General features: G+C 28.8%; 1 protein-coding gene across 3 annotated transcripts in view; it reads left to right on the top strand.

Annotated features, from left to right (window-relative positions):
• The first annotated feature begins 701 nt into the window (after positions 1-701).
• Positions 702-24,625, top strand: part of Tlk (Tousled-like kinase) — a 179,509-nt gene continuing 155,585 nt past the window's right edge. For all 3 annotated transcript variants that reach the window (XM_067271301.1, XM_067271299.1, XM_067271300.1), the window contains exon 1: positions 702-1,091. The gene's annotated coding sequence lies outside the window, so the exon portion shown is untranslated. The remainder of the gene's footprint in view (positions 1,092-24,625) is intronic.

The following is a 24,625-nucleotide window of genomic DNA, read 5'->3' as shown; positions in this document are numbered from 1 at the left end:
GTTTTCCGATCGCTTCCACCAATTGTCTATTCACATCTCGCCAGTCGAAAGAGGATTGGTCAAATCTTCGATGCAGTGTCACGGTTTAACAATATCCATGCGCCGTACTATGATACACCGCTAGCGACTCGACTCCCTTTTTTTTATATTAATTTTATTAATTCTCCATACAACGCGTGCAATCTATACTAAAATATTGCGTTAAATTAGATGATAAATATCTAAAAATGCATTTGCGTAAAATAGGATGATTTTCGAATGAAATTAACTTTGATTTAATTGAGAAATAGTGAATTAAGGAGGCGAAGGATGAAGTTTGAGAGCAAAAATAGTAACGCCAGATGTCGGTAGTTGTCCGAAGAAAGGATTTTTCTGTCACTTGGCGCCGATGCGCTTTACAAAATAAAATCTGAAAAATTGGTTTAACGCTAAAAATCGCATCACTGCGCGACGGTCCGTTCTTTATAGGAAAACAAAAGCGATGGCGTTGGAGGTAGTGGGCGGGCGAAATATTTGGCAGGGTCAATTTCTAGTCCTTCGGTCGATTTTCTCCGGAAATCGGAGCTGGGAAAGGTGGAGGGAAAATTCCTTCCTTTAGCAAGTCGCGCGTGACTAGCGGCCATTCTCGCGTCTTCTCGGTCCGTCTCGGGATCGTTCGTCGTAACAATGCGCGCGTGTTGTCCTTTGACGTCATTCGACGTAGGTCACGTGCCCCGGTGCGACTTTTGCTCCCTCTGACGGGTCAGTTTGAAAAGTCGGGGTTTTTTTTTTACGATGATGATGATGATAATGATGATCTTCGCTTCGAATCGGATATGTTAAAATGGATGTTGTTTACGTGACTATTTCTACCCGGGATGAACCGATATGTTGCGAAGGGATTAATCCTCGGATTCCTATTATAAACGTGTGGTTTTAAAGAGAAAAGATTATTCTACCAGTTTGGATATTTTAAAGGAATTTCATTTAATCGGATGATTGTCCTCATCTCGATTCCGCCATCTTGACTTATATCCATAGAAAATCGGATGTTTTAAATATAAAACATCGAAATACAGGAAGCGATTGGGGTTTAGATACGTCTGTAGAGGGTAAGGATTAACTTATTATAAAGATGCCTATTTTCGGGAATCGAAATGGCCTCGGTGGCCACACAATAATTCCAATTAATTATTGCTATTAACGAAATATTCTTCCCTTCAACGATTTTGAAACGAATTAATCGAAACGTCTACGCTTTTATAAATATGAATGACTTTTTTGATTTTTTAATTTTCCACGCTATTAGCATTAGTTTAAATGCCACCACCGACCAAATCTCTAATCGTTTTATTATTCTCTTTAAGAACTCTTAACCATTGCTATATCACACATGGCAGGATTTAGATAATTTCTTAAATATATCCAGGTGTGGCTAATCCAATATGGCTTCTAAAGACATGAATGCAATCAAGTATGGCTTATTTCTTTCGTATCGTTCAAAATACGTGTTATGTTTCAGATACGTTCCAAATCTTTCGTGTAAGTTTTGTCGCAAAATCCGCAAAATCCTCTTACCTTTCGACTAATTCTGTCCAAATTAACCTCCATGTTTAACTCGTCGAAAATTTGACAAAATTTTATCGAATTCGGACTTAAAAAATTTTCCCATCAAATTTGTTCTCGTGTATATTCATAAACACTTATTTATTATGCTAAAGGACTTATATTTCTGACTTGTTAGTCACCTAATCGTTCTAAACTTAATGAATCAAAGAAATAGTTTTTCTCTATGATGTTTGGTAGAGTTTGAATGAAGTCTTGAGTCACCCATAGATTGGCTGTGTTTCTGTACCAAATGTATTGTGTGTGTGTTCTAATTTCTCTCCCTTCTGTCTGTTTTTCTTGGAATTGGTCGTCCTGGAGAATTTGACCAAATGGATGGCACCACATTGGTTCCCGGTCTGGTCGGTTTCCCTTTGCTTTGCCGTTCTTTGGAAAGATGGCGAGACCATTGTCAATATTACATGCAATAAAACCTTAAATCGCCGGTAAACAACTTTAATATACTTAATTTTTGAACAAATGTTTTCGATCTTGTACTAAGACGGGACAAAGCTGTTGTTGTTAGAGATGTAACGGGACAATACCATTGTGTGGTTTGTTTGTTCCACAAAATTTTTAGGATTACTTTCTATTTTGTTTTTCCAGTTCAGTATTTCCATGGATGAAACTTTTGCTTATAAAATTTACTAATTTCTTTTGTTACATTTCACAATTTGTTAAGATTGTATGTTGGTGAATTGTTGCTTTTCAATTATACCAAAAAAGGGGTCAAATTTAAATCGGTGGGATCCAAGTGGGAATTTAAAAATTAATTTAATCACTGTTTAACTGAAATTGAATGATATAAATGAATTTGACATATTTAATTCTGTGATGGGTATAATAGATAATTCATTTATGAGCAGATTAAAAACAACACACATTTTATTTGATCATATTAACATAATGAAATGATAAAAGTTGTTTATCATTTAAAAAACATTGTTAGCTTGTTTTGTCTTGTCATGAAATTTATAACATACCAAGTTTTACTTACATGGAATTAATTGTCTTGGTATGCACACTACTTTTTCTATCTATTCAAAGACATTATCCATATACTAGTTTAAATAGAATAACAGTAGTAGTTTACAGTTTGTTTATTTAGACACTAGAAATTATGTTAGGATGTCTATTTTGTTGTTATTTTGTTACATATTAAGGTAAAGATTCTGAAAATATATTGTTTTACAGTATAATGATAATATCAAAAATGTATTACATTTTATATTTCTGAAACTATGAGTATATAATAATTTATTTTCCAATATAAACTAAAACTGTTTGTCAAATACAGTATATACAAATGAATAATAGCAATTAAATTACAAACAATTAGTTTTTATCTTTGACTTTTTATTCTTTTGTTAGAAAACATATTAAAATGTCTAGCATTAAGATTTGTCTTTAAAGAGAGACAAAATTTCTCAAAAATACTTTAGATTTAATATTATGTCGTATGTTTTATATATGAAATAACAGTCCAAGAAAAGTACACTCACAAAAGATATTGATAGCATTATTTAATAAATTTGAATTGAAAATGATAAATTTTAATTTTTTAAATATATTGTATTATTAACAATAAAACAGTCATTTTTTTCCAGGATTGATTTCAAAGCATTACCTACCACAATGAATTAATTTAATAAGAATGCCTTTATTTATTAGTAATTCATTTGGTTAATGCAATTATTTGAATTGAAAGAAGAAAAGCAAAAGAAATTATAATATGCTAGTTTGATAGAAAATTTATATAAAATGTAACATTTAGAATGCAAACTGAATATAATTTTAAAAACATATTTATGAAGTGACTGGAATATAATTTAGTTGATTTGTTTTTGTATGTTTATAGGAAGGTTGAGAATTTTATTACTTAATGGCCTAAGAGATTTCCAAGCTTAAGTGTTTTTATCTGAAAAAAATGAATATGGATGTATAGAGCAATATGGTAGACTGCATTCATTAATAATTAGTAATAAAAGTTTACCTAAGTTCCAAATAAGTGACTCAAACAAACTGCATGTTAAATGCTGTTTTTGTATCTTGACAATGTGGATAGTTAATTTAATAATTAAAAAATTTCAAAAAATCTGGTTAAATTTTATAATCATTAAATTACTTAATTGGACTAATTAAATAATTTAATAATTATAAAAACTGAATAAAATTTATTAGAATAGTTGTTGCTGTTATTGCTATAGATTAGTGAAGTTTCCAAAAGTTGTCAATATCATTATGTTGTAATCTTTGTAAATTGTAATTACATATAAATTTGTGTTTCCTGAATAGGATTTAAAAGTACAATTATCATCTAATATTTGAGATAATATAGTATAACTTTTGTATATTGTCAGTTATGTCATTTTGATTCCAGAAGTTTCCAATTAGAATATGAATTTGAAGATATGGACAGTTATGTGCTATTTGGAAGGGTGCTGACACCAAACTTTCTCGGTTGACATGACAATTGCTATAATTATATTCTATTCAAAATTAATAGTATATCTGGGTGAATTTTACTTGAATTCCATATGGGATAACTGCCACTGCATTTTCATTTGGTAAATTTGAATTCTATTTTTAGTGGATTTTTTTAGACATCAAAATATTATTAAATTAATGTAAATTTACATATATGAAGTTTTCTGACGAGATTTCTTCTACAAATATACTTTACTTTATTTCTATAAATATTACTAAAATATTAATCATAATCTAGAATTTTGATCATTTTTGTTAATTAAATTAGGTTCATTGACAAAATCTGAAACAGAATTGTCTGTCATTGACAATTGACTAATTTAAACTGAGAATTGCTTTTCTATAAAATTAAAATTGTTCAACTTATCCAAAATTAGTCTGAATGATGTGTTGCTTACTTGCCAAATTGATTAACTCCATAAAACAAAAAGTGGAAAAAAGTGATGAAATAATATACATTATTTTTTAAAATTTCTTTTAAAATATAAATTCAAATAAACATTTTAGAATGTATTATTGTAGATGTAGCTTTTATTTAATGATATGTCATAATCGTTATTATTATTACTATTTTGGTGTGATTGAGGGAGTTCATCAATTTGGCAAGTAAAAAAAGTAATAACATCAAATTTTGTCTTCATATAGTTTTTTTATTATAGAGAAACTTCGTTATTGTACATTTTTTATTAAAGATTTTTTGCAAAAATGAATAATAACTGTTCTGTTACTGTTACAATGGTTGTATTATTATTATTATTTTGTTTAAATTGATTATTCAGCAACATAAATGATGTCTTCTTCGTCAGCTGTATTTGAGGTCCCATCACATTGATTTGTTCTTAAATTTTTGTAAGAATCATGTTTAATAGAAGGAATGAAACAAATTATTTTTAGTTTTATCCATCTTGATGTAACAGTATAACTTTTCTCTTTTCTAAAAACAATTGCCACCAAAATTAAAATCGTTCAATAATCCGCAAGTATATTTACTTCTGTGGCAGTTGGACTATAACTAACTAATTTCTTTTAGTTGTTTTTTCTGATGAGATAACATTTAATTTACCATTATCTACAAGGCACTGGTCAGCGCACACTGCGATTGCAATGCTGCAGTGTGCACTGGCAGATTTATGTTACAGTATGGAGTTAATTAGATCGGCTTCTAAAATAAATAAAATTTTTTTTTTGATGGCAAATAAAATTTTGTCATTAAGTGGCATTGATCCTTATTATTAGGGAAACTTATTATGAATATAAAAAGTTATGAGTGTATCAAGTGTTTTGACACTAAAATTTAAAAAACTTTGAAATGTGGAGTTAATCGATTTGGCTTGTGAATGAATGACTCATATATTACTCAAAAAGTAACAACAATAAAAGTAATCATGTATTTAGGTTCTAAACATATTAAAATACTTTATTAAAAACAATATAGTTATAGCATTTTAGAAACTATTGCTTGTGTACTTTAAGATACTATAATTTATATTACATGCGGCAAATAAATTTTAGTTTTAAGACCAAATACATTTCTTTTGAAGCTAAAGGGGTTTTAGAAATATGTTTGATTCATTTATGTAAAACTTATCTTAATTGATGTTTCTTTTGTAATTTGTGAATAGGCTATTCATCATCTAGATTTCAAACATTTGTATATTAACTGTTACAACTTTTACTTTAAATGTTCTTATTTCATACCTTTGTTTTTGTAAAAGTGTTATAAGAAATATAACTGGCCAAAGAACAATTTTTCTCATTCTCTCTTAACAAAAGTTACTTTTCTGTATGTAATTGATATACTACTAAATAAAAGATTTTCCATTTGTTTTTTTATATAAATATTTTAAAATTGTAAAAAGCTGTTTATTAATTTTACATCATAATGAATAACTATTAACAAATAGTTTGATCTCTAATATCAAAAAGTAACATATGTGTAATGCTCATTTACAGCTGCTGCTATTATACTGATCTAATGTACTAATAAACACAAATATACACCTATAATCAGCATAAAAACTGATAAATTTTAGTGAAAACAAATGTTTTCCTCTGCTTTAAATGAACATGATCATATTAGATGGAATGAAAATAAAATCAAAAGTAACATTTTAATCCAGTTTTTTGTTATGTCAAAAATTTATATTTTTGGAGATCACATATACTGTTTATTTGGAATAGGCAATCTGCATTAAAATAAACTTTTTTTTAAATGTTTACTGTGGTGCTTGGGAATTAAGTTTTAGGGTTATAAATTTAAATAAATTGACATATTACAATGATGGAACTCTGCAGTACTGTCAAAAGTAATTTTGAGCAGCTGCATTTTTTTTTTTTTTTTTTTTTTTTTTGCATTTGCTGTGTTGGAAACATCCTTTTAACTTTATTTGAATTTACAGTTCCTTTTCACATTACATTTAATATCCTTTAATCCTAAAATTGTCTTCGTTTTATTATAAATTTTATAGTTGAGAACAAGAATTAATATTAAAATTACACTCTCAATTATAGAAATATTAAAAATCCTTCAACAAAGCAGGAATCTTCTATTTAAAAAACAAACAAGTTTTCCTAATTAAAATTACTCATTTAATTGATTTTAATACTTGAGTTTATTTATTAAAAATCTGTTATGATTGAAAGTGTAATTTTAATTATAATTAAGAATATCACTGCAAGAAAGATTAAAAGGAATAATATGTTGGAAATAAATTGGGAAATTAATGAGTTAGTTTACTTCTATATTCTGTACTTTATAAAATATCTCTTATTGTTATGAAAAGAAACTACACACTATTATTGAACAGAACTAACTGTCATCTGTTCTAAAGTTTAGGATTTATTTAGTAACTTGTTTTTTTTTTGTTTATACATTTCAACTTTCATCTAACTTGCAAGAAAAGCTAATGTTTATTTTTGTTTCATCACTACAAATAACCAGAATAATTTGCATTAAACAAGATCTCTAATATGGGCATCTTCTTGCATAAGATAATTGCTATTTAAAATTAGATTGATTATCATAGCCAGTTTAACTCTTCCTCTTTACAAGTATCTTGGCTCTTTCAAATGACTGAAATGGCTTTTATGGTTTTCATGTGGTTTTATATTCACATAAACTATAATAATACATTGTATGTGAAATTGATTATCATTACTTCTCAGGTTCAGATTACATATATAGTAAACTGTCAACTTAATGGACTAATTGGGAAAGGTGTGTTTACTATTCCCAAAATGAACTTTTGGGAATGATGAACTTTAATGTATTACAAAAACATATATTAATAACAAACTTAAAATGTGCAAGATATGTTAAAATGTTATGATGTATAAGTATGAATAAAATAATATAATTAAACTTGGAAAATTGAGATGCAAATTTTCTGTAAGAAAAAAAGGGCTAAAAATGTGATGGATTTTTGTGAAAAAGTTTTAAAAAAAGTACTAAAAATGTAACATGCCATATAACAATATCACTGCAGAAATTCTGCAGTGATATTGTTATATGGCATGTTACATTTTTAGTACTTTTTTTGAAAAGTAAAATTTGGTATTTTCCATGAGACTCCTTCTAGAATCCAACATGGCTCTGGTAAAAGAAAAAGTCTTGGTTCTATTTCTTCAAGAATGAAGTTGGATTCTAGGAGTCTCATGGAAAATAGAAAAAATTAGATGCAAAATAATGAATGAGATGCTTGATAAGGCTAATAACAGATATAAAAATAAAACCATTTTATTGGACATTATAGTATACATATAACACAAAACTCAAAATGATAGAAAATATGAATTGGTCACTTCTGGAATCTCATTCATCAGTTTTGTAGTTTACAAACAGAAAATATTGTACTTGCAAACACAATTGTTCTATATTCTTCATGGTCAGCTACAAATGGTGCAAGGAAAGTAAATCTTTGAACTGCAAAAACAATCTCCACTTGTGAGAAGCATATTTGTTTTCACTAAAAACTCTAGGTTTTCTGACTGCAGATACTCAGGATTTGTGTTTTGATTATGAAACTGGAATATTCTGTCTACTAAGAATATCTGGAATATACTCTAGATTTTCTCAGTAGATAGACTGCTTTCCTCAAGCTTAGAAACTAAACTATACAGGAATTTGTGTGTAGAGTTTCTTTAAGATAGGTTTCTTATTTCACAGACTTTTTGAATTTTGTTGTGGTTGCTGAAGATTTTTCATTCAATTTATGAATGAATGCTCCTATAGATGAGAAATTTTCAGCATAAAAACAAGCTGTTAAGATAAACTATAAACTGTTAAGATAGAAATGAATATTTAAAATGCAGGTTGAGGTGACACGCAGCAATCCCTATGAATTGTCAAGCGATACATCCTCTGCCTGGTTAAGGCAATGGGCAAGACAAGTGACAGTCGCAGATTCAGATACATCAACTTCATATTTAAGCATGCACTTAGTGTATACAGTACAGTACCTGGTCGATTATAATTAAGGTTGCCAGACTCTTTTATTTAATTCCTTTATTAAAATGAGAAAGGATACAATTTGTCCTTCATTTTCATTTCTCAATGTGTATTGTGTAATGGCAATAGTAGATTTTTGGACAGGTATATTACTATCCTTACATATTAATCCATATCCTTACTCATAGAAAGTTATGGTTTATCACTAAATGTTTTATATTCTAAATTAAACTAAATTTGCAAAAATTTATAGTCAATATGAAAATTATAATTTTTAAATTAAGATATAAAATTATAGACAAAATGTTTAGGAATTAGCTAAAATATCATTCACTTTTCATTTTTGTGATGGGATGGACGGAGTATTGGGTTGGCCCATAAGTTCTGGTGTTTTTTTTTTTAAGTGAAAATTTTGCATGAGAAGTGAAATGTTTTGGCAATGCGTTTTATGTTATTCGATAGAGTATTATGTTCTCTACAAAAAAGTGTGTTTAGTTTTTTATGCTGATGTACTTTTTGTTCTTTCCAAGTCAATAAAATGGTGTGTCAAGTCAACAAAAAAGGGTATTTTCGACAACTTCCTAAGAGGCATGCTTCTTCACCATACACTTCACAAATCTCTCGAGCAGATACTGTGGCTTTGGCACCTCGATTAAATGCAAAAAGCAGACGGTGTCAAAAATGTTTTTTTGTCGACTTGACATTCCGTTTTATTGACCTGAAAAAAACAAAAAGTATAGCAGCATAAAAAAACTGAACACACTATTTTGTAGAGCACATAATTCTCTATCGAATAACATAAAATGCATTGCCAAAACATTTTATTTTTCATGCAAAATTTTCACTTAAAAAAAATGCCAGAACTTATGGACCAACCCAATAAAAGTTGGAAAATGGTGGTATTATCCATTCCTTTAATTCAGATGTAGAAACCTGCAACCCTAGTTACAAGTAACCAAGTTTTTCAAACTGAATGGCAGAGTTCCACACTTTGGCACATGCATCATTGAAGACATGCATAACAGTTGTGGAATTTGTCTTTTCTAATTTGTAAAGTCTTAACAACATGGATTGTACTAGCTTCCCTGTTAACAGTCTGACAAGAATGTTCAGCAGGTATGTCTAGCACATCTGTTGGATGTACCTGCTGAACATTAGTTTGTTTTTACTATTTCCTGTATTTTTTTGAAAGTTGCTTTATATGTCGGCTACACATAGCTTTTTGTAGGCATGTTTTAGTTAGGGATTGAATGCTTGTGTATTTTTTCTAGGCAGTTTTTATACTGGATGATTTACCTTGTTAAGTGCAATCCCTCAGTGTATTAAAACTGTAGCCAGTTCATAATAAAATTTATTCTTCTTACTGCATTGTCCTGTGCAGAATTTAATGATGCCAAAATAAAATTCTGTCTCATCATTTTTTCGTTGTTTCTTTTCTTGTTGGAAATATTCAAAATATATTTAATGTGCTGCTTAACCTGTAGAGATGCTTTTAGTCCAAATTTATGGTAACATCACACAGTTCACATCTCAAAATACCATTGTTGGTCATATTTTTTTTGTCTTTAAAACTATTTACTAACTCCTTTAGTTTTGACTTTGGTATCTTTGGCATTTTTTTAACCAGTAAGTTGTCATATTACCATTATAGCTCTTTTTCATATGGAATTGTTCATATCATTTTGCACTAAAGAAAGTATTTAAATATCAAAATATCAAAAAAAATTATTTAAAAATTTAATTTCAGTTTTATAAGTAGAAATAGAAAAATACACAAAATACCCAATTTAAGTGCAAAAGGAGAAACTATCAAAAAAAGTGTTCAGAGGTAAATAGCTAGGGCAGGGGTGGCAAACCTATGGCACACGTGCCCAAAGCGGCACATCGGAAAACTCATCTGGCACGTAATATATCATATGATTTCTGTCTTTTTCAATCATCCTTTCTGTTTATCACCTGACCATCCTTTTTTCAATTAGATTTTTTACATTTATTCGAATTAAAGCGTATTCTTTTAATTTTTTTAAATGTCATTATTCGAAGGCTAAGACTTTGGCACGCATTAACATCTTTAAAGTTAAGTATGCTTACAATATGGCACGCGGAATTAAAAAGGTTCGCCATCCCTGAGCTAGGGAAATGGCTAATATCTCATCCAAACAATTGCAAACTTAAAGAACTATCCTGTGATACTTTCAGTCTCTTGTGCAAATAATGAAAAGGTTTTCCCTTTTCATTACTTGCACAGGGCAAAAGGGAGATTTCAACTTTTCAACTTTAATTATAAACATATATTGAGTAATTTTTATTCATTGGCTACTTGTTCCAAAAAAAGGTTTTAAATTTTTTGTATAGGACAGATTTTTTGTTCATTATGTTCGAAGTCCATTTAAAACAGGGTCTATTAAATCAAGGATATACTATACCCGAAATCTATAAAATGCCAATAAAAGATTCAGTTGTGTACTTGGTGCAATGTTACTAGAGTATTCCATTTTGAAATCTACACTATAAACTTAACAATTACTTCAAATTCTTGTTCAAAAACGTTCATGTTTAATGTAATGTTTGTGAATTAAGTTCTAGGATTAGTCATTGGCATCTTTCTTTAGCACAATGCAGAAATTTTTCATACCACAAATGATCTGAGACAAGTTCAGAATTCTGATTTGAAATTTTGTTTTATTCTCAATATTTTCCAGATTGCTGATTAGTACTTTTTGCTATTATTGACAACCACATATATAGTCAAATATTTTGAAATATAGAAAATGAAATTGAATAGTTTTTGCTTCTTGGAAATGAATTCTATTTGGAATTACTTTATGAACTAGTATCTCATTGGGAAACATTTGTTATGATATTTAATTTTTGAAATAAATTTGTGTTTATGTTTTATTTTTATATTTAAAACATGCAAATTTTTTCTGATTGATACATTTTTATGCATTTGTAGTGGATTCTGTGCTTGGATTAAAACCTTTGCCAAAATTTAGGCCTGTAAACTGACAGAAATGGAAATTGTTAGACTATGAAATACTATGTAATTTGTTGGATTTATAAAGTGTCAAATAAAGCACAACAGATTGAAGTTTAGAATTAATTCTAAAGTATTTGAAGTATACAGCAGCAAATGATAAAAATAAGTATGATTATCATTATTATAAATACACTTGTAAGTCAATTCTTTGTCATTTTCTTTATAGTTTGAGCATGATGAGCATTAGATTTAATAAATCTTTTCATGGTATTTTAAAAATACTCAATTGGAGATCAATCTGAAGATTGCTGGCCATCTTCAGATCATATCTCCAATTGAGTATTTTCTCAACATTTCTCAATGTCTTGTAATAATAGCCTATTTATAAGACACACTGAATTTTCACGTTGATATTCGAATTGCTATAATCAAATTGGATAATTCTTTTTATCTGTGATTGTTTCTCAAATTATGATTCCAGGTATTACAGATGTATGTCTTTCATTAGTTAAACCCAGGTGAGCTCTTCAGCTCTTTGCAGGGCATATTAATTAAAATAACTCACTTTCAGATAGAATTTGGACTCATCACTGAACAGTCTATAATTCAGTAGTCCATACTAACCATAAACTAGGTCATTCTATGTGGCAAGGATATCGAGTTAAAGATAAATACTGCATGAAAACTTGTGATCTTAGGTCAGTCTCATGTAGTTTGTTGATAAGGTTTCTGTTGTTGTGATTTGTTAGTGTCATAGGAGCAATTTTTTGATTTTACCACTATTTACACTATTTATAGTGTGAGAAAATATTAACATAAAATTCCAGCAAACTATGCTTAATTTAATGTAATGTTTTCAATTGTGTCGAATGGCCTTCATTAGATTATCATCTAAATCAACATGAAAAAATAAAATTTGAGATATGGAATTTCTTTTGAACCTAGAATGATAACACAAATGTTTGAACCACTTTCCATTAAACAAAACTAATCAAATAAAAAAGTGACAACAAAATATTTAACTCATACTTGTTAATATCAAAATAGTAAGTGGTAAAAATGTTTATCAGTTAGAGAACACATTGTCAACAACCAAGTTAGTTTCTTTGACCAAGATGCTAAACGACTTTGAGTTGTCCCTGTTAAAATAACAAATCTATTAGATGAGAATACATGAAAACACTATAACAGAAATGTCAACCAGATGATTACTGGATTTAAATCAGCTACTTCACCTATAGTAACCTGATTTAAATCCTCATCATAAAATGTCAGGTTTTGAGATGTTCAAATGTCAACTAGTTTTTCTTTAACCAAAAGAAACTGGTTGACACACAAAAATACACTTTATCATAAGTTTAATAGTAGAATTGTTGACATAGGCTTTGCACAGGTAGTGAATATGGTGACACTTCATCTTATATAAAGATCATAAAGTTTTGGCATTTATCTTATTTTAGTACAGAAATTATGAAGATAGAAAACAAGCATCAATATTTATCATCTAACAAGACATTTAGACACATTGTAAATAAATCTTCAAATCTGCTAGAAACTTTTAAATGTATAAATACAAAAAAAGTGCAGAACATTTGCATTTTCATAACCTCCAGCAGATTGCGTGATTATGGATTTTAGTGTATTAATATATGAAGTACTGTAAACATTTTAGAAATTTGTTATTTTTTTATATTGACAAATATGTATTACAGTTAAATTTTTGGTTGTCACATTTTATTTGATTAGACATGCTTAATGGAGCATGGTTCATACATATACTTGTATTTCTGTTCTGTTTAAAGGAAATTTCATATTAAGCAAACAATTGCACCATAAATAGTGAAGCTTTTATCTATGGAAAATTCCCACTTTCTGTAATGTTATATAATTGATAAAAGTCTAATGTTTCTAGATGTACAGGGGTGGCCAACTTTTGTGCACATAAGATCTACTTTTTATCGTAAAAATGTGTCGCGATCGACTTGTTGTCATAGGCATAGTCTAAGTGGGGAGGGGGAAGTGTGAAATATACACTATGTTTATACACTGTTTCAGTACGAAGTGCACTCACTGCTTATGAGTCGAGTCATAACTGCATGCATATAGTTGCGTTCGGTTACAAATATAATACATTAAGTCAAGACATCACTAGCGATCGACCAAAATTGGCTTGGCGATCGACCGGTCGATCGCGATCAACTTGTTGGCCACCCCTGGTGTAGTGTATGTGATATCACTTTTATGGAAGAAAATACTGGCACAATGAATATCTCTCTTCCATTTTTGACAAATCCATTATTTCTTATGCAAGTTTTGTACACTTAGGATTTTATTGATTGATTTTACCAATGTTGGTATTTTGCATATTTTGAGTGTTTGTGATAGCTATTTCTACAATTTATATAAATGATTCTATTTTCTTTATCAGTGAATGTGATGTCTGGTGTATTCTAGAGGATTGTTTTATCTGTAGTTATAGCTCTGTCATAATATAGCCTAGTTTGTGTATATTTGTAGAATGTTATTTTTAGGGTTTCTCTACTGGATCTGGGATCTTGGTTGTTTTTTAACCATTTAAATTTCCTGGGAAATCCCACAAATTCCTTAAAAATTATTTTTTCTTTATTTTGTTGGGGAAATTTTGCTAATAGAAAATATAATTAACTCATACATTGTCAGAATAAGCTTGTATTTATTAATTTAAGCTTGCTTATTATTTTTTAAATTTTTGCTTGTTATGATTGTCTATAATCAATATATTTGTTGCAGGACTGTGAAAATTCTTTACTTATCAGAATGAGTAATATTGTGTATAATTGCACTTATGCTGTCTTAATTTGGAACCATGCTCAGTAGCTCCAGTAACTGCTTTATGCCAGATTGTGCAAGTATATGTGTGACAACTCCATAAACCTGATTATTAATTAAAGTCAAACAAACTGACATAATAAGGCTAATTAAATGATTATTGGTAATATAATCTTTTAATTAAGATAACCAAAAACATTTGAGAATTAAAAATTGTACTGTATGTTAAAGGTCTGCGTTATTAGTATCAATACTATGGTTTATTACAAGTGTAGTTTTCAGAGAAGTATCATGGAATTGCAGAACATGTGAGAACTATAAAATATAATTATAATAATAATAATACTAATCTTTATTCATAATAAAGGAGCCCCTGTTACAGGGGGAATTGATTAAGTACAAAGAATTGTAAGTACTGTACAAAATATTAGGTTAATTGTAAAGATGATGATAATTTACTTAAACATATAATTAATTTGTGTAATGAACATTCAATTCGTTAACAATTTGGGTAAAAAAATTAGCAATTTTATACATAGTCATTTTAGATAGATTGGCCAAAATGGATGTATAATTTAATTTGTTATTTGTAGAAAATAGGTCTGAAGTTTGAAATTTTTTTTGGTAGTTTTTCAAGGCTGTACAATCTCTGAGAAGATGAAGTGTGGAAAATGTGTTGGAATTACACCAATAACATGATCTTGAAAAGTCAATATAAGTATTGTTTACAATTAAGGAATATTTGTTGAGTCTCAGTTGAAGTAACATACGTTTGATATTTAAAGATGTGTTCATTGTGATAATGTCCGATTGAGTAGGAAGGCTTAGAATATGTAAGTACCAAGGATGATATGTTGAATTAATTATAGCATTTTGATCACTAATCATCGATTGCGAGAATGCAGAGTCCATTATCATAGAATAGGCATTTTTACAATTGTCAATATCGTTGTCAAATAAGGAACTAGATACTTCGAAAGATTGTAAAACTTTATTAAATTTATAGCACCATGTTGTTTTGTTGATATTATCGTTATTTATTTGAGTATTCATAATGTGAAATAGAAATTTAATATTATCATCTTTTGAGTTCAATAATCGGTAGTAGAATTTGATTAGTCTTTTCATAAAGAAGGGGAAAAGTTGACATCTGTTTGTTTCTGCACGTATAGCGTATCCAGGAACAGTACGTTCGAGTTTATATAGTTTTTGTAGGAATATGATATGAAATTTTTCCAAGTCATAAAATAAATCAATGGCCCAAATCGGACTGGCATACAGAATAGCTGGCATTATCATTGAATTAAACATTCTCATATGAAGTTTTAGATTCGTAATTTTTAAACTAGCACCCAAATAGAGGATGTTATTGATTAGTTGATTGATTTTAACATTTAAGATATTTCAAATGCATCTGAAATTTACCGTTCCAGTTGAAAAACATACCTAAGTATTTTATATTATTGACCAGTTCTAAAGGTTGATCATTTATGTAGAAGGATTTCTCTTGGTTTGCAAGTTTGATATTGTTTCTAAAAATAACTATTTTTGATTTGGAGATGTTAATCGATAAGAATATAGAGTTCAAGTAGTCATTAATTTTATTAAGCTTATGTTGTAGAGTAACTTTGGTTGGGGCCAATAAAACCAGGTCGTTGGCATATAAAATGTAATGAAATGTTCTTCCGTATATATAAATGCCTTCTGAATCATTTAGAAACAGCTTATCAATATCATTAATGTAAAAATTAAACAAATAAGGAGACAGTGGTTCACCTTGAAGAATACCTCGATTTATAGTAAATTCAGGATATCGCTGATTTCCATAAATAATATTGATTTTGTATGAGGAAAAAAGATTCATAATAGTAGCTGCAAATTTATTACCAGTTCCAAATATTGTAAATTTTTTAACCAAAGAGAGTGTGTGTATAGAATCAAAGGCCTTAGAAATATCAATGAATGCGGCAAAAGTTTTCCTTCGTTTTTTTCTTGAGTATATTTGGATTAAGGAAGTTAGCAAGAATATAGCCGTTTCAGTTCCTTTAGATTTGATAAAAGCATATTGGAATTTCAAGTTCAATTTTTGGTTTATAGTCCATTTTTGAAAACGTGTTGCTAACATGGATGTGAAACATTTTCTTATAGTAAATAGAAGTGCAATGGGGCGATAGTTCTCTGGTGCTAATCTATTTCCTTTTCTTCTGTAAATCATGAGTAGCTTAACTGAGTTCCATGATAATGGATCCAAGTTGGTGAATCGTAAAAATAGTTAAATAGTTCAAGCAGCATTTGTTTTCCTGATGGAGGTAGGAGTTTAATGAATTTGTTGGTAATTAAATCTAATCCTGGCGATGATTTTAGTTTTAGTTTTCCAATGGAGTATTCCAGTTCATCATAGGTAATGGGTGAATCAAGAAAATCATTCGTTAAGGCTATTTGGTAATTATTTGATAGATTTTCATTAATCGGAAATCTATTGAAATAGTTAAACCATATTAAAAAGTCTATATCTGGTTGGCGTTCTGGACGAATTTTACGCAAGTTTTGAATTGATGACCAGAAAAGTAGATTATTTTTGTTTACTAGCATTCGTTGTTGTAGGCTTTTAAAATAGTTTAATTTTTTTGCTTTTAATAGATTGAAATATGATATTTTTAGTTGTTTATATTGCTTGAAAGATTCTTCTGAATAACTTATTCTAAATTGTTTTAAAGCTTTATTCTTTTTAGTTTTGAGCTTGTAGCAGTCCAAATCATACCATGGTTTCTTGAATTTATGTGATATATTATACTTTGAGTTACGTGTATGAATAAATTCTTTTATTACTGATTCAAATTGAAGATAATTTTTCTAATCCCTCTGTTGGAGCATAATTCAGTAAATGTTTAATTCTGTTGCTAATCGAAAGTTGGTATTGTTGATAGTTATAATTGGTTATTTGATGAGATATTGATTCATTCTTATGTAGTTGATTTTTTGCTATTTGAATAGACATTTTTATTGGAAAATGGTCAGAGAGATCATAATTCAATACTTGGATCTGCATACATAAGTCTATAATTAGTTCTGAACATATGATTAGATCTATTGTTGAACAGCCAGAGTTGGTCAGACAAGTAAATTCAGACGGGTAATCATTTTTAATTCTGCCATTCAGTATATAAAGTTGTAGTTGATCCATATATTCAAGTAATTGCAGTCTTAATTTGTTATGTTTTTTATCTTTTGATTTACGAGTATTTTGAATTAATAAGTTGGGTCCCTTGTATTCCATGTCCATTTTTTGGGCTATTCTCGCATTTAAATCTCCTATTATTATAACGTAAGGGGTAATAATTTTCCATTGTTCAATGAGTTTAAAGACGTCTTTTAAAATCTGAAGCTGGTCTGGAGGGATATAAACTAGTATAATGGCTATTAATTTGTTTATCAAAAACTGTAAGTCTGGATTGGTAATTTGGATTAAGACTGCTATACAGTTATCAAGTTTTTGTAAATTCTTAAATACTCCTATATTTTTCTTGATGAGCAAGCTTAAACCACCATATGGGCGACCAGGGCCGACTGGTTTATGCGCCACGGTTGATATAACAGTATATTCTATGTGTTTATTTTTTAAACCTTCATGTGGGGAAGTCAACCAGGTTTCGGTTAGTCCCATTATATCGGTATTGTTCAATAAACATTTAAACTCCATACTATCAATTTTTTCAATAAACCATTACAGTTCCAGTTTATTATGTTCAGGTAAGGTTTTTCTTGATTTTTATTGCAATCGGTTTCATTATTGAGTGTTGTCGAAGATTGATAATTATCGGAATTATTTAAGTCGTATATTCTAAAAAATCCTCTGCATTTACCAGTTGATTTGTTGAGAAGCTGTAAGTTACTTTTTTCTGTTTAATTAGAAGAAAATCATCTCGTAATTTAACCTGTATATTTTGTTTTTTTAGATCGATATAGTAAGGTAGTGGAGCTTTTCTTCTCTTACTAGAATTAATAACCAAATCTACAGACATGTTTAAATTTTGCCATGGTCCCAATGATTTATTTTGCTTTAATTTATTGAAGGTGATCATAATTTGATTTTGCAATTGATCAGATTTTAAAGTTAAGCATTTCATATTAATCTTAGAATTAGGAATATTATGAATGGATTTTATTTCTTCATCCATTTTGCATGGAATATTTAGTGAATGATTCAAGAAATTCAATAAGTCTTCTTCATTCCCGTCAGCAAATGTTTTCGAGTAATCGTATATTATTAAATTATTATTGTTTAATTTATTATGCAGTGCATCAATCTTAAATTGAAGCAACTCATTCTCGTTTCTTAATTTTGTAAGCTCGGATTCGAATTTGTCATTTCTATCTCTCATAGAACGGAGTTGATCAGTAAAGTCACTAATTTCTTTATGAATAGTAATGATTTCGTTGCGGATTAGAGAAAATTGGTTTTCTATTTTTTCGTTACTAGAAGTAATCAGATTGACTATCTTCGTCCAGAGAAGTGCAGTTGACGAGTTTGATAGTTCCATATTTGAAGTTGCAAGTGAAGAATTCGAAGTAAAGAATTTACTTACCGAAGTGGTCGATTCTACTCTTCGTGGTTGAGTATATTCGGTAATCAAGTTGCTTTCACCTTCAGCCGACTTTGTATTGGACGAAGATTGCATAGCTCAAATTGTTGGAGGTCTACCTCTTTTCGTTGGAGTTTTTTGAAGAGGACCTGGGTTAGGCTCAATTTCGGACATTAGTAGTAATAATTGAGTCAATTTTAGAATCAACATAGTGGAAAAAAACACAGGAAAAATGAACTGGGTAAAATATTTTCCGACGAAACCGGGTGTAATCAAAAACTCACCAGTCTCTGTAACAATCGGAGTGCTCCCCTCTTTAAATCATATTAAAGAAAAGATTCATAAAATATAATTATTGTAATTTGGCAGTTGCAAGACACTGCAATGAACAAGGCTATGAGATTAAGTTAAATACTACAAGTTATTGTGCTTATATTTATTGGTAAAATAACAGACAAAACATATATTAAAACAATTATTATGTAATAGACCCTACATAATTAGGATGCCTTCCACAATTACAATGTTTCTAAGGAAACCACATTATAAAATCTTTTTTACAAAATTTATTCATCAGAACTTCAACATGCATTACTTAATTCAATAATATGTAGATTTTAGGCAGCATTTTCTTTCCAATTGCATAATACCTATTAACATTTACATTAAGTTTACATTGCTTAACTTTAAGTTATAACAAATTAATACTGTTATATTTACATATATCACCACATTTGGATATACTTCATATAATTTAATTAGTATCTCAAATGATGATACAATTGCAGTGCGGTTTTTCTGGCTTCTACAGGCACTCAATGAAGCTGCTGCTATATTATGTCATCAACTTTGCAGAACTGGTATACATACCTGAAGATGTCTGTTATATACAGTGGAACCTCGCTTAATGAGCATAATTTGTTCCAGAATATTACTTGTAATGCAAAATACTTGTTAAGCGGAACAGTTTTTCCTATATAAATTAATATAAAATACGATAACGCATTCCATGCTGAAAAAAATACTCAAATATTTTATATATAACATTTATTCAAAGAAAATTATACAATATACAGTACATTGTTAAGGAGCATGAATCATCATCATCTTTTTTTCTAGTGAGGAATGAACCAACTTGGAATGTGAATTCGATTTGCAGAAAAGAAAAAAAACAGATACTATGTCTGATAAACATGCCAAACAATATTCCAAATTCTTGGGCTATGTAAACACTATAAATAAATATTAGAAATTAATTAATTTGCCTAGAGGTAGGCAGTTATTCTGCCATCTCATATTAAATTTAATAATTATAATTTTTAATTTAGACATTTCTGGAATTTAATTTGGAATTGGTCATTAAATTTAATACGAGATGGCAGCATAACTGACTACCTTTAGTCAAATTAATTAATTTCTAATATTTATTTATAGCTTTTACATAGCCCAAGAATTTGGCATATCGTTTAGTGTGTTTATTATATAACTGGCTATGGTTGTTGATGTTTATAAGTAATGTGTGTGAACACAAGTTTGGAAAAATGTGTGATCATAAGCGACACAAAGATGCTAGCAGAATGAGTGCTAAACACAGACTGATAAAGCATGAACATAACCCGGGACTTCCCCTTTGCTGACCACTCATTATGCGAAACATCGCTCGTTAAGTGAGTCAATTTTTTACAATTTGTTTCGCTCATTATGCAAAACACTCATTATGCAAGGTTCCACTGTATTATTGTTTAGTATTTGCTATGTTGTATTTTAGCAATAAGTACAGTACATTGATTACATTGTAGCCAACTGAGGAGGAATGTGTGATTGAAAAGTATTTAGGCTTAGAAATAGTATAAATGTATCACTAAACCAAAAATTAAAGCGGGATTAGTCTGTTTAATTGGTCTTATAACCAGTATAGTATAAGATATCTGAAATACAGACAAAAAAAGCAAAACATTAATATAGATAAGATGCAAATTAATTTGTCTAGACACGGGTGCTTAGGCTTTTATCTTGTGCTAATTTTAATTTAGAATTTCTGTAAGAAAAGAATCAGTCCAGAGTGAGTTCAAAGTGCTCAGTCAATTGACTATCTTTGTTTTTTGAAATCTTAGAAAAATTTACATTGATAATTTTTTGTTATATTATTCTTTGAAATTTGAAGGTAATTTTTTCTTTAAATTTTATATGCAATTCAAAGGCATTTTTTAAAATCAGTTTTCAATGAAACTTCAAGCAATTTCTTTTATTTGTGAAAATTTCTATGTAATTCAAAGATAATTTTTAATACATATTTGACCCAGCAATGTTAGTTGTCTTTATCTTTCATGGAAATTGCAGAATATATTAAAAAGTGAAAAAATAATTGTTGTATCTTTTATAGCTGGTGAATGATAACTCGTGTGGGTTATTTCTTAAGATTGATCAAGCAAGCAGCACTGGTGGACATTTTTTAGATACCAACTTTTGGTTGGTCAGTGGTCGACATACAACCTGACATCTTTTACAAACTTAACTAGGTCCCTGTATTTATCCCTGCTGCCTCATGTGATTCCTTTACATATAAAATAGCAGCATTCAGGGTGCTTACAAGGAGAACCTTTTCTCACTGTAACAACATTTATCCCTAGTTTGGACCTCACAAAGCCCTTCATTAACAAGCATGCTCCCTAGCTTACTAGCCAGTTGGATTCCAATACAGCCCAGACCAATATCTCTGAATACCTTTCTCAAATGTCTCTGTAAAATCATGCATACCTTTTTACTGAATACAACCAAGTCTTACATTGCTTATACAAAACACTTCTGACAAAAGGGGTGCTAAGTTAACCTATATGCACATTCCTATATAAACTACTCTTCAGTGGGAAAGATAATGCCAGTAAATGCAAAACACTGGGGATATATTCTGTTCTTATGAGGAACAATAGATTTGGCAGACACCTTGAATAATAGGTTCCACCAAGCACTCACTTCATAGATGTTAGTGGAGCATCAGTAAGTGCAAAAAACATTCCATCTCCCTATCTGTTTACACCACTGATAATGATATACATAATTAGTAATAAAATTCACACCTAAACACTAATTCCAGCAGGTGTGAATTTTGTTAGTATAGTTCCAGTTTATGTGTGCTAATTTTTTGTCTGATATTAGTAATGCAGTTCTTATCAAGTAATGCCATAACAATCTTAGAATTTTATAGGCTTTAGAGATATGTAAGTCTCAATTGAGCAGTGATTGTATCAACTACAAGGGAGAGCAGCATCTCTCATATGCATAGCAGCATTTTTATGAAAAATCTTAGATTAACCTTTAATGACAACTGTGTTAACATTACTCTTGTGAAAATTATTGGTGCTTCGATATATTTTTATATTATTTTATTTATTTATATTTTGGTTATATTTCTTGTTTTATTTTTATTTTATTTATTAGTATGCATTTTAAAAAGGTTTGTTCTGTTTGAAATAATTACTTGTATATTTAAATAATGAATAACTTTAAATAACATTCTATTATGCATTCCATTTTGAAATTGTAATTAAGGCTTGCACACAACTTTGTAATGTTTATACTATATATTTTATGCAACTACATCTTATGATACATTTTATTGTCTCTTGTATGATATGTTTTCTATATGTGTTGTCTGTAAATGTTGTCTTTTAATTTTTTTTCCCTGTAAGATTTTGTGTTTATGATTTGATCTTATGAATCCTTTGGTCTTTCCAAAGAGTTATCCCTGAATCAGCCTATATAGTTTGAAACAGTTTTGTTAATATAATATGATGATGTTTATGGAACTTTTGGGTTCAAGACTATTTAACATTGTCTTTTTTTTGTATATTGTGTTGTATCAAGATTAGTTTTATTTTATTTGTAAGAATTACTTCTTTATTTAAATTTGATGTTTCTTGTTTATAGGAAAACTCTAATTGATTGTTTCCATTACCAGTTTCTGTAAATTTTTTAAGCCTAAAATTTTGGCTTTTTTTTAGTGACTTATATCACACAAGGAACTCTTATTGATATAGACTTTATTACTAGATGTGGACATGCATTTTAAGTCTTAATGACCCCTCTTCAGCCTTTATTTTTATATACAGATATTATTAAAACAAATAAAAGTTATAAATTACATCACACATATGTGTTTACAGAGAATATTTACAAAATATTTTTTCTATTTTCATTAGCTGATTATTGGATACAAATTGAAATTTAAAAAAAGGTGCTGTATAAAATATATAAATAAAAAAATATAATTTTTTCAAAACAAAATAATTTAAATTGCTACTACTTGTAGATGGGTAAAATTACAAGTTGGTAAGATTTAAAACAAATTTAAAAAATTAAGAGTATTTTTCGAATGAAAACTAATAAACAGAATTAAAAAATGTGGGTTTAAAAACTTTTCTTCAAAAAAGTTGAAATTAAAAACTCTTAAAACCATTACAAAAAGTACAAATTACACTGTGTGAGAATCAACATAAATTGAGAATAATACACAGTGTGTTATAACCGGATGGGGGAACAGGTTTGAAAGGGATCTGCAGTGAACTCTACCTGTTATTAAGAATTGGTTGCTTGATCTCGCTAATAGTCAAATCATTGTTTAAGTTTATTTTATATTCATTTACTTTAATAATTTCTAAATGTTCATGTAATTTCTTTTTAATAATAATTTTTTTTTTCTTTGAGGATTTTAATATAATCAAGTGAGATCTTTCAACCTTTCTCATTACAATGTATGGCTACCACTGAATTAGTGTAATTATACTTTAGAGCACACAAATTTTTCTTAGTCTGATTTTTAGAGCTCTTTCGGTTTCATCTATGTATTGATAATTTGGCTGGCAACTGCAGGAAATTCTATATATAATATTATTTTGTTGCATTCTATCAATATTTTGAACAATACTTTCTTTAGTTTTTAGCAATTTTTTAATGTCGTTATTGAATACTGGAGCAAGAATTATAATGTATGGTTTTAATAGTTTTTAACTTTTTTAAACACTATGGGGATATAATTAGAATTTTTTAGGTCATTTGACTTTGTAATGTGTTTTATTGAGATCAGTATTGTTAAGCCATTGTTCTATTACCTAATTTGGATAATTATTTAGTTGAAAGGTTTTATAAATGTGTTCTGTTTCCTTAGTTTGTTCAATATAACTGCTCATATGTATTTTAATTTTTGAAATTACCTTCTTCTTAGTACTGGAATGAATCACAAACACACTTTAAACAATTTGTTCTGCACATTCCAATTTGGAATTTCATTAATTTAAGGTCTGAGGTAGACCTTGGTCAAAGTCAAAAACATTTGTCAAAAGTGTTTTATTTAAAAAATTTTTGTTACTAGACTTTAAAGGTTGTTTAAAGTGTTTGTAATTTTTGTGATGTATGGTACATGTTAAATATATTTCTCTTGATATACATAGGTGTACTGTAATAATAATTAATGACTTTACCTACATTACATGGTGAAATGTATTTTTTAAAACTTAAGCTATTATGAAATCTTTGGACTGTGTGAAAATAATGGTATTTCACCATTTTTAGACATAAAAATGGTGAAATACCATTATTTTCAATTTCAATATCAAAAGTTATATTAATTACTACGCTATTGGTACAGTTAAGGATTATTTGAGGGTTGGTTAGAGTATTATCATAAATGATGAAATAATCATCTACATACCTATTATAGTCAAGTATTCCATTGAGGTT

This window comes from Centruroides vittatus, unplaced genomic scaffold, assembly GCF_030686945.1.
Source record: "Centruroides vittatus isolate TY-2023 unplaced genomic scaffold, ASM3068694v2 contig_393, whole genome shotgun sequence".
Lineage (NCBI taxonomy): Eukaryota > Metazoa > Arthropoda > Arachnida > Scorpiones > Buthidae > Centruroides > Centruroides vittatus.
Note: the sequence above shows the minus strand (reverse complement) of the source record. Positions and strands in the feature narration are given on the sequence as shown.